This window comes from Populus trichocarpa, chromosome 7, assembly GCF_000002775.5.
Source record: "Populus trichocarpa isolate Nisqually-1 chromosome 7, P.trichocarpa_v4.1, whole genome shotgun sequence".
In the NCBI taxonomy this organism is placed as follows: Eukaryota; Viridiplantae; Streptophyta; class Magnoliopsida; order Malpighiales; family Salicaceae; genus Populus; species Populus trichocarpa.
This window is the reverse complement of record NC_037291.2, coordinates 5,561,774-5,574,907: the sequence shown is the minus strand read 5'-3', so window position 1 is coordinate 5,574,907 and position 13,134 is coordinate 5,561,774.

Genomic DNA, 13,134 nt, shown 5'->3' with positions numbered 1-13,134 from the left:
TGGCTAGGGGAAAAGGAAAACATATAAAAAGTTAAGGTTTACACATGGGTAAAACAAAGAAAAGATAAACAAGCTCAAAAGGGGCTCACTAAGGATAATATACTTTAGGTTGACTTTTTGGCTCAAATGGTTAAAATTCCTAATGCTTTTATCATCTTCATGTATATATGTAATGCGAATGTAATCTCAACAAGATATGAAGCAAGTTCTAGAGATACATATCACTGAAAGAATGCACAATCAAAGAATATAATGTTGAAGACTCAAAAGCTTGCATTGGTATATAACACTATAAAGTCAATCCCTAAACCAATTAAACATTAGAACTTGCATACACACTTATTCATTCAATCTATATCTTCATCTATCTCAATTAATTCTCATACATAATACTCATATTCTCATAAACCAATGGGAGTTCAAAAAGATCAAACATAGATTTTTTTTTGAAAAATAACAAAGAAAACCAAAATTCTCTTAATACCCCCACACTTTAAACATAACATTGTCCTCAATGTTGAAAGAAAAGAAAAGAAATATAAGAGAATGAAAAAAATAAAGTAAAATGCGAAAAATAAAAGATAAGGAAAAAAGAAAGCAAATCTGATTTTTTTTTCTTTTTGTGCTGGGTTGCCTCCCAGTAAGCGCTTTTGTTTTATGTCATTAGCTCGACATGTCGCATGCTCATTCTTCATAGATTGGTCCAGCTAACTCCACAGAAGCGGTGAGTTGTGTTGTCCACCTTTTATGGAAAGGTTTCAAGCGATGCCCATTGACATTGAGCACTTTGTTTGTTTCTAAACTTGTAATTTCAACTGCACTATAAGAAAAAACATTAGAGACAATAAAGGGTCCAATCCAACAAGAGCACAACTTTCCAAGAAAAATTTTCAAACGCGAATGATAAAGGACTTTGTCTCCAACATTAAACTCTTTCTTGTAATCATTCGGTCATGAAAACTCTTAGTCTTTTCTTTGCAAATCCTTGCATTCTCATAAGCATCATTCTGTATCTCTTTAACGTGATTCCAGTCCTTTTAGGTACCAAAAAGATAGGCGCTACCCATTTACTGTTCGTGATAGGGTAAATGACCTTTGCATCATGGAGGACAATTTGCAAAGCTTGCAAAGCCAATGCTGATTGGTGCACATTTTGGGGGAACACATATATGCCTCTCTATCTCTTCTATCTCGATAAAATCATAGTCATAACTCAAAGCCATGCTTAATCCGTTCTCATAGTCATAATCAAAAACTTGCTGCACATACTTATCAACCTAGTCATAACATATGATAGAATAAATATTGTTGTAAGGATATTTCATTGCATCATGAAAATTAAATTAAATTTTTTCATCTCCTACCTCCATAGACAAAGTATCCTTACCACAATCAATCTTTGTATTGGCAGTTTTCAAGAATGATCTCCCAAAAAATATAGGAGTGTTGTTTGATGAATCACAAGAGTCATGTTCCATATCAAGAATATAAAAGTCGCATGGAATAACCAAACTATCAATCTTAACTAGGACATCTTCTATCACACCAAGTGGATAAACAAAACTATGATCCACAAGTTGTATTACAATACTAGTTTTATTCAAAGGCTCCAGACTAAGAGAATCATAAACATGTTTAGGCATAACACTAATGGATGCACCTAAATCGCATAAATCCCTTTTAAAACTAGCATTACCAATAACATATAGGATAATAAACACACCTGGGTCCTTTTGCTTCAAAGACATATTCTTTTGAACAACAGCAGATACAACTTCATCCATACTTACCATTTCATGACCTTTCAGTTTGAAAGCTCTCTTGGTAGTACACAACTCCAAGAATTTGGCATACTTGGGAATTTGCTTGATAGTATCAAACAAAGGAATGTTGAGTTCCACTTTGTTGAAAACCTTTAAAATCTCTGGGAATTTGGCATACTTGGGAATTTGCTTGATAGCATCAAGCACGTCACAACAAGATGATGACTCCACTGGGGAAACCTTTCCTAGTTGAACTAAGCTTTGCTTGTTTGATTGTTTGCCTATTTATTTTAGTCTATTTAATTTTAGCATATTTTTCTTTTATTACTTTACCATGCATTTTTTATACAATGCTCATGCATAAGTACATCGAGTATAAAATAATGCCTTCATGCATCTTGATTAAACCAAACTCTAGGTTAGATGAAGAGTAGTGGTCTGCCTCATAACTTTCACTCGGGGTTTAAATTTGTGAAACATCCAACTATGAACTAGGTGTTTACTCGGTAATGGCGGTCACACTATGCCCTAACCATTCCTTGTAAACCCTTATACTGCCTTTATAGAAGGTGGTCACTAGGTAGATCATAGATCCTTTTTTAGACCAGATAGTAAGCTTTCCCTTCATGTAATTGCCTAAAACCTGCCTTTAGAGTTTAGACTCCTTAATAATTCATTTTGCATCAAGGCAAACCCGATTAAAATCCTGAACTCTACAGGATTTCTAAACTAAGACCATTGACTTCCATGACTTTTTCTGAGTATGGGGAAAGATCCGAGACAATGTAATTAGTTGAAGGGGATTACCCAAGGATCGAGGTTGGGGAATTACCACACATGACCAAAGTACATTACTTCGTAGATAACATAAAGAAGCTTGTGTCAGTCTTAGGGTATGTGAATGAAACATTGTTTGAGAGAAAGTATGAGAGAATTGCCCACCTGATAGGGATCCCAGTTCAAATTTTAGCAGTCAAAACTTTAATGCATTTCTGGAATCCAGGTTATAGGTATTTCACCTTTGGAGATGTTGACATGACCCCCACCATTGAAGAGTATGCCCAGATTTTAAATTTCCTAAATGACCATCACAAAGTATATTTCAGACAAAGAATCGAGAACACAACTGCTGAGGTCACAAAACTACTATATTTAAACCAAGTTGATTAGTATAGGACATCTAATGGAGAATTTAAATGGAAGTTGATTGAGAATAAGCTGAAGACAAATAGAGAAAGGGGAAAGCTAGGTGAAGAGAAATATACCAGACAATTGCTTTTGCCATCTTCGAGTTAGTTTTGTTTCCCTTAGAAGCCACTGAGATCATCAGTATTGAAGTTGCCAATGTCTTTATTGAATATGAACAGACAAAGAATAACCCCACCTCAGCTATCTTAGTTGAAACTTTCTTGTCCTTAAATCATTATAGACTGAATGGAAAAGGAGTGATGTGGCATTGCGTTCCTCTGTTATTTTTGTGGATAGTCAGTCATTTAGAGATATTGAGAGAAGTTTTCAATAATTTCTTGGGGTTCAACATAAGACTATTTGGGCTTATTTTAAGTGAAGAATGGAACGACCTAGATGAGAAAGCATGGGTGAAAAAAAACCAAGCAGTCCCTCAAAGTAATTTCATGTGGAAAACTCCTTGGTTGGGCAATCCATCTTATATTATAAGTTGTGGTGACAAAGCATGGGTTCCATGATTAGTTTGACTGGTTATATCAATTACTCACCCTTACTGGTAGTTAGGCCTTTTGGAGGCATACAATAAATACTGAGAACCTGGGGATTAGCCGAGTATACTGGTTTGTTCAAAGAAGCTAATTCCTTAGTCGAGCTAGACGCCATCAGATGTGATTGGGGGCAGCTTGTTTTAGTCTACATGGAGGAGAAGTAAAAAAAATCTTCAACCAGCCCTAATTACTTAATATTAAGGAGTGGTGAATTATTTAGGACACTCAGAGGTATGGTAATGCAAAGACAAAATTCAATCGACATGGAGGAATCATCCACCACTACGGAACCCAACATGGAAAGGGTAAATAATGAAGAAAATTTGCAAGATGAGTTGGATAGGCTGAGGATTGAATTGAGCAACTACAAGAGTCAGCAGAAACCAGCTGTTGCAAGAAGAAAAGATGAAGACCTTCATGAACCAATAAATAAAAGAGAAGGATGAGCAGATAGCTGAATTGATATAAGATTCAGTGCAAGAAAAGAACTTCTAGTTTGAGGAAATTGTGTGTGGAATCCAAGAATAGTTGGAAGAAACAATGACCAAATATGATGACTTGGTAAATAAGCACGTGATGCTAGAAAAAGAGTTGGTGAGTCCGAAAAAGACTTCTAAAAGTAGAAGACGTGCTTGCAAGGAGTCAATAACTGCTTTGAAAAAAGAGAAGGATCATAACATAATGAAGCTAGAGGCCGAAAAAGAGAAGAACATATTGGCTAATCTTACTATTGAAGAAGAAAGAAGCTTAGGAGCTCAATACAAGATCCAAGTTGATGATGAAAGAGAAGCAAAAAAGGCAGTTGAGTCAGATATGAGGGAACACCTAAGTAAAGCAAATTCCTTGAGAGACCAAGTCTCTACAATCTAGTCTGAGCTGGAATTCCGAGAAGAAGAGGTAAAGAAAATGAAAGGGCAATTCAAGGAGTGGTAGGACTACATCAACAACTTCAATGTACAACAAATGCTTGGCACTTTCATAGCCAACCGTATGGTATAACCTACACCTGTGATATGAAAGGAACTTGATTTCTTGTTAACATAAGTTAGCATCATGAATTCGTGACAATATTTAAAAGTTTGGTGTTACTTAAATAAGATAATTAATATAATCATGCTAACAATTTATAATGAGCTATTAATGACAAATCATCCGATTGGAACTTTCTTTGTGTGTGGTTTCCAGTTAAGTAATAAAAAGAATTTATATTATACTTATTTGAAATACCATTAGTGGATCCTCTAACCTTGACAATTGTTTTTATCATTGTTTAATCTTCACATTAATCTTACATCTCAAAGTCCTCTTTAACTCATCATTATCACCACCACCACCACCACCACCACCACCACCACCACCACCACCACCACCATTATTATTATTATTATTATTATTATTTATAATTTATATAGTTAACCTCCCTGTGGTTCGATCCCGGTTTTGTCGGGTTATTTATTACTTCGACACTCCTACACTTGGGAGAAGACATCAATCTTTTGGTCGTGTCACCTCTGCAACCACCTTACCCTTGCTGGTATAAATTAGGCCTCACATATGAATATCATGCTGGCATTGCAGGATATAACATTCATACTTGCAATGCCTTCAAGAAAAAACTCCTACAACTAATTAAAACTGGGTGGATAATGTTCAAAGAAACTCCAAATGTGAATACAAACCCTCTACCCAATCATGCTTCAGGCAATAGGCCGGTAAATGTACTAGAGGTGGAGCACTTATGGAGTTTAAAAGTGCCAATGAATAGAATTTATAAGATGATGATAAAATCAGGATACAAAAAAAGTAGCATGAATTTTTATAAGTATCATGGTGATTAACCAATGCGAAGGCTTATGCGACAAGGTGATACAAATGATGATTCAAGGGATTCTTTAAATTGAAAAAAGGATGAATAGAGAGGTATCCATAATAGATGTATCTAGCAAAAGCAAAGAAGTGTGCCAGGTGCAATTTACTAGAGATGGGTTGCCCAAATTAATCCTGTCCAAACCTATAGTGGCACATAAAGGAGATTATAGTGCCTTGCCTTATAACTATGGGAACTTTTTCTAAAGCACGTAACCAACATCTATCTTTCAAGCAGAAGTTGGAGGCCTAACTCGCAGTGGAAGATGTTTCACCCTAGAAGAGCTTGAGACACAAAAGAAAGCCAAATGTAAGGAAATGGTCGATCTAACGGAAACCAATGAGTTCTTAAAGTTGATGAAACATAACGAATATAATGTTGTTGAGTAGCTTAAGAAAACTCATGCCAGAGTATCATTACTGTCATTGATTCTGAGCTTCGAATCACATAGGAAGGCCTTGCAAAAGGTGCTGAATGAGGCCTACGTGCCTCAAGACATTAACTAAGAAACCATGAAGCATCTAGTGGGAAAAATCAAGGCCTCAAATTATCTGTACCTCACCGAAGATGAACTGGGTCTTAAGGTTCTGACATAATAAGCCACTGTACATCACAATGCGATGTAAAGACATTCTGATTGGAAAGATATTGGTCGATAATGGTTCTGCACTAAATGTGCTACCAAGGCACATGTTAAAAGAAATGCCTATTGTAATAACCTGGTTTTTTCAAAGCCGTAACAATAGTAATTTGTTTTTGTTCATCACAATATCATTCCAAAAATTGATAAACCGATTCCACTCATCAGCGAGGCACAATCCATATGTAAAAACATCAATCAACCTTTCATAAAAAGTAGTTATTACACAAACACATAACATCACATTTGCATATTACAAGTCTACATCATATTATATGTAAATAGTCAAAAGTTTGCATTCCTAAACTAATAATAGTCATTATGAGTTTAAATAAACGTATATTCCTAGGCACCCCGTTGGTGTGACGTCCCTGTTGCAGTACAAATATTTACAAGAATTATAAACAATTTATGATAAGGGAATAAATAGTTATTAGGAAACAATATCGTTACTTTCCATTTATAACGCTACAATCATAATTCTTTCATATACTTGGTACATACACAACTTGGCATGTATGAACACACTAATTTCCAAAACTAAATAATAATTTTTGAACCCGGCTATCCATTACGAATGTCGTTAGCCGAAACTAACCTTCAAACATAGTCGACCATCCATCTTAAAAGCCACTAATTAAAACAACTCATCAAACTTAACAGGCCATCTATCTCGGATGCCATTAGCCGAAGCTAATCATTACACATAACCAGCCATCCACTTAGGATGCCATTAGCCGAAGCTAATCATCAATTCATCCCGGCCATCCACTTAGGATGCTATTAACCAAAGCTACTCATCAATTCATACCGGTCATATTAACCAAAGCTAGGATGCCATTAGTTGAAGTTAATCATTAACTCAATAAGAAATTCATAGATGGTTTGGTACTCATAATAATACAATATTATATCATTCATAGTAAATACATTTCATAATTTAGCATTATGTAGGAAGAGGGTAGAAACCACTTACCTTTTTTTTCCCGTGGGGTGTCCTTGCCTGGTTAAAGGTCTAATCCTGGTCGCACCACCTAACATATCAATGATCACAAATCAGTATATTTGCATTTGGTAGTCACATAACTCATCACCATACATATTTCAAGAATACATATGTTCACATTTAAGTGTTCCACATATTACACAATCATACTACGAAATCGTTACAAGTATTTAAGTCAATTCTATTATGGAGGTCTGTTGCAGAATATCAACAACGAAAGTTGGTTCGTTGGTGGAACAAAATTCAACAGCAAAAACCGATTCGTTGGTGCTACAAAATTCGGCAACAAAAACTAATTCACTGCTGACACATGATTCTACAGAAATCACCGGCACACATAGGCTAATACTGACTCAAGAATCGTTGATGAAAATTAAGTCGCTGCTGATTTAGAAATCATCAATGCAACACAGTATCACAGTTGACGCTGAAATCATCAGCGCACATGGTTTACGGTAGACACAAAAATCATTGATAAAAACTAAGTTGTCGACTCAGAAATCATCAACATAACACAGTTTCACAACTGATGCTGAAATTATCAACGCATATAGTTTATGGCTGACGCATAAATTATTGACAAAAACTGAGTCACTACCGACTTAGAAATTATCAACGCAACACAGTCTCATAACTGATGCTGAAATTGTCAATGCATATGGTCTACAGTTGGAGCATAAATCCTTGACAGGAACTAAGTCGCTACCAATTCAGAAATCATCAACGCAATATAGTTTCATAGCTGACGTTGAAATCATCAACGCATATAGTTTACGGTTGACGCGGAAATCATTGACAAAAACTGAGTCGCTGCTGACTTAGAAATCATCAATGCAACACAGTCTCATAGCTGATGCTGAAATCGTTAGCGCATATAAATTTAAAACTGACGTAGAAATTATTGACAAAAACTGAGTCACTGCCGACTTAGAAATCATCAACGCAACACAGTCTTACAGCTGATGCTGAAATTGTCAGCGCATATGGTCTATGGTTGACGTATAAATCATTGATAGGAACTGAGTCGTTACCGACTTAGAAAACATCAACACAACACAGTTTCATAGCTGACGCTGAAATTGTCAGCGCATATGGTTTACGGGTGACGCAGAAATCGTTGATGAAAACTGAGTCGTTGCTGATTCAGAAATCATCAACACAACAAAGTCTCATAACTGATGCTGAAATTGTCAGCGCATATGGTTTACGGCTGATGTAGAAATTGTTGATGAAAACCGAGTCGTTGCCGACTTAGAAATCATCAATGCAATGCAGTTTCACAACTGATGCTAAAATTGTCAGCGCATATGGTTTACAACTGACGTAGAAATTGTCAGCACACACAACCATACCTTTAATGTTTCAGTTTCATCATGCTAAATTCATCTACACTACCTACAAATCAATGCATATCACACAAGAATATCATTTACATCCTATGTCTTGTCCCTCTAAGAATCATGCAAGGTCCCTTTATTGTTTCCCCCTCTTCCCCTTGGCCAGACATTGATGTCCATTGGCCCCTAATTTACACATGAAATTTGTCATTTTATCACAAATATAATCACAACAACATGCTACAAATACACCTTCATTCACTTGGTTCATAACCATACAATTTCGTCAATTACACAATGGAATTTGGGCATCAACTTAATATGGTTTATGTTTTCAGCTCTATTATGCTTTTTAAGGTTCAAAGACAACACATTCCCGCACATAACATCATTCTAACATATTATCACATAATTTTATCAAACACAAGCAGAATTCATGTCATTAGTACCAATACACCTTTTGTTTTGATTCCAGTGTTGCTACCCAATTTTTGACCCATGTTTTGATAATTTTTTTTTTAAAAATAAAAATAATAAAAAATAAAAATAAAATAATAAAATAATAAGGGTTTACATGTGACGATAACATAATAGAGCATTAGGGCTAATATTAAGGAAGCAATATGTCAAGGAGATAACTACTGAATCATATATAATTACTGCAATTTAAAATACCATAGATATATGATTTGATTCGTGCTGGTTATGGAAAATAATCATTGCAATATAAAATACCATATATATAGGATTTGTTGGTACTGGTTATAGAAGATAATCTCTGCAATAATTATTGCAATATTTCCTTAAATAGTACGTGTAAGGATTTTCTATATAAGTGAACCTATATCCATATGCACTGGGAGAGAAAACATATTCACAAGGGGGCAATTTTTTTAGAAAAGGGGAGCCAAACACAAAAAAACCCTAAAGATAAAACACCCTAAACCCGTTTCTCTTCCTCAGCCGCAGCCCTTCCTCTCTTAAAAAAGTAAAAAAACAACCGCCGCCCGTTTCACCACCTTCTTCTCCTCTCACGACCTCCAACAACCATCACCAGGCCTTCCCATTCCCTCAGCAGATCTTTCTCTCTCTCGGCGATCTCTCCCCACTTTCCCCTTTGCTCCTGCTCCTGCTCCCCTCAGCCACGGTCTCCCTCTCCTGGCCAACCACAGCCCCCCGGCCATCTCACAGATCTCCACCCCCAAGCCTCCAACAACCGTTCCCTCTCATCTTCCCTCTCCCAGCCGCGACTCATTCTTCTCCTTCCCCCATCTCTTAAAACCAGCCAAACCTCTCCCTGTCATCTTCCTCTTTCTCAACTGACCCAACAACCTTCTCTGTCTTCACCGATCTGTCATCCTCTAGCTCACAGAACAAGAGCCACCATTTCCCATCTCTCACTCAGCCGTTTCTCCTTCACCATCACCGCGCATCTAGTGAAGACCCGCAACCCTCGTTCCCTTCTTCATCTCCTTCACCAGCCAAAGGACAACAGCCCACAGACCCCCGGTCTCTCTCTTCAGCCGTATATGTCATTTCTCCTTCCCCCCGACCACAACAACACCCCAGTGCCATCGTCAGCTCCAGTATCGCCGAGGCCACCACCAACAATCCAAGCATGACAGAACCCACAAAACCCGCCGGCCACAAGCCAGATGCCTTGACCTCAAAGCCGGCCGCCTGAAATAGAGAAGAAGGTGAAGCCAAAAGAGAAAAAAAACAGATCTATGTGGAGAAGCAGATCTAAAAACCGAGAAGGAAAGGGGACCAAAACTTGTTGTTGCGTTTTTTTCTTTTGTTGCAGGTAACGGTGGTCATCACCGCCAGCGAGGAAGGGAAGAAGAGAGGAAGTCGAGCTAGATCCCACTGTTTCCAGGTTTTTCCTCGTGGCGGTGCGTGGAGGAGACGCGCCACAACTTTTTTTGTGTGGTACAAAAGCCTTCCCAGCAGTTTCCTGGATTTGTAGGGGCTATTATGTAATTTTTGAATTGTGTAATGTGTTATTTGATTTATTTTGAATTTTTGTGATTTGTAACATGTAAATGTGGGTGAAAAAATAGTAAAAAAAGATGAGTGTGTGTTTGTTTTTTTATGTATGTTATTGAATTATAAAAAAAAGACAAAAAAAATGAATTTAATGTTTTAATTTATATATGGTCAAGTATCTGAAGGACAAATAAAATCATGTTGTATTTCTTGTGAAAATGTAAGAACATGTTTCTACATACTTTTTGGGATTTAATAACTGATTTATTAAAACCTTAAGAATTTGACTAATATGTGGTTTTTTTACTTTAATTGTGATTAAATGTAATGTTTGTGTTTTTGATAAAAAAAATATAAAAAATGTTTTTGTGTGTTGCATACGGCCAATACCCTAACATGTTTTGAACGTTTTTTTATATAAAAAAAGCAAATATTTGAAGTTTTGAAAATGTGTTTTCGCATGGATTTCTTAAACACAACAAAAATTATTTTCTTGCATTTCTGGATTTGACAACATGTTTGTAAAACTCCAAAGGCTATTGACCAATATTCCAAAAAATATAAAAAATCTTATTTTTGGGTGGAATTCATCTATTATTCACCATTAATGTTTGGATAAAGAAATCCTAAAGGGATGAATATCCAAAATATTATTGGGAATAATTTGTTATTATTCACTGTTAATATTTGAATAAAGAAACCCTAAGTGGTAAATATCCAAAATAATTTTTTAGGAATAATAAGTCATCACAGATCCTTGAAAGAAGCCTTGATTATAATCGAGGACATTTCAATTTTTGACTCCACGGTTTACGAGCTGTGAAAGTATGAAACACTATGGCAAAAAGAGGCTTTTAAAGCGATCTAAATTTTCTTAGATTTCTAAATCTTTGTTCTTTTTCCTTACGATTTACGATTCGCGAACACTTGAAGTTCTAAGGAAACAATGAGCTCTTAAGCACATTGAATCTCCTTAGATTTCTATCTTACCTATCTCATAAATCATAGGTTATAAATTTAGTCTGAATCAAACACAGATTTCAAGAGATCTGCACTGGTTCTCCTTGGTATTTTGTAGACATATCTAAGGGTGTGATCCACATTGACCAATGGTTCTTGCTTTTAGGCTTTGAACCCAAATCCATTCATCATAGCAAACCTATAATAGGAAACCTATTTTAGAAAAACACCAACACCATAGCAATTATAAAGCAAACCAAACACCAAGCAGCTTATCTTAGGTAGGGCGTACTAGGGGTGCTAATACCTTCCTTTTACGCAACCAGTCCCTTGCTTTAGAATCTCTGAAAGACCAGTTAGGGTTCCTAGTGACTAAAATACTAGGTGGTGATTCCTTTATTCGCAAAAACAAATAATCCCGAAATCAAATGAAAAATTGCCATCAGACGCCGCGTGGGGGACGTGCGACAGAATGACGACTCCACTGGGGATGCTAGGACGAGGCTTGGTTATTTGTTCGTTTATGCTATGTATTTGTTGTTCTCTGTTGCTATGAATGATTTACTTTGTTTAAAAGCTTTAGCATGCATCTTTACATTCTGTCATACATAGGATAGTCATGCATCACTTTATTATTATTATCTTTTTGAGGGCACACACATTTAACTTTAAGTTAGGTGGGAGACTAGCAACTTGCCTTATGACTTGAGTCAAGGTTTAAGTTTGTGTAAACCCTAACTCTTTGCTGAGTGCTTAGACTGATAGTGATTGGTATACGTTCCATCCCATTATCTGCTGAGCCCCCATATTGCCTTTACGAGGGTGATCACTGGGACAGCTAGAGACCATCTTTAGAGACCAAGTAGTAAACCTATCTAATGTCTCACATAAAGGAAATAGAACCTATCCTTATGATGTATGCTCCATAATATCTTTTTGCATCCAAACAAGCCTAAAATCAAAGCATATTGAATCTTAAGACCTTCATTCAAAAGCTAGCCAAGGGAGAGATGTTCCAGAATTGGGAGACCCAAGAAACTCCATTGGTGTTCAAAATTTAATCAACAATGCTTGTTTGATCATGATATTGTGTTGTTTGCCTTTTTCACTTTTTTTTTAAAATCAAGGTTCCAAATGTCAACTGGATTTTATCTTTTTCTTAGCCAAACTCTTCCTTTTAATGAGATCATGCATTTTCAAAAGTTCATCTTCATGTTTTTACTATGCATTTACACATCACTTTCCGCTTTCAGAAACCTTGAAAGTAGATCTTCCATAACAAACACCTGCACTTTACACCGAGAATAAATGGTCAAACTTTAAAGAATACAACATTAGGGAGTTCACAAAATTAATAAAGCAACATGAACAAGCTTAGAAACCCGCTAAAGAGGAACTTGAACCATAGATGTGGGTAACGAAGAAATTAAGAGAAACAACTGAAGATAGGGATTATGATTACTCCAAGATTATATAGATGTTCTTGCTTGGTCCTATGAGGATATGTCTGGTTTAGATACGGATACCATAGTACACAGGGTACCGCTGGTAGAAGGATGCAAACCGGTTAAGCAAAATTTGAGAAGAATCCATCCGGATGTCTTAATCAAAGTAAAAGCAGAAATTGAAAAGCAGTGGAATGCTGGTTTTCTAGAAGTAGTCAAATATCCACAATGGGTGTCCAACATAGTGGTAGTACCAAAAAAGGAAGATAAAATCAGAGTCTGTCTACCACACATAGATATGTTAGTTGACAATGCAGCACGTAACTCTAAATATTCCTTTATGGATGGATTTTTAGGTTACAATCAGATAAAAATGGCACAATAGGATAAAAAG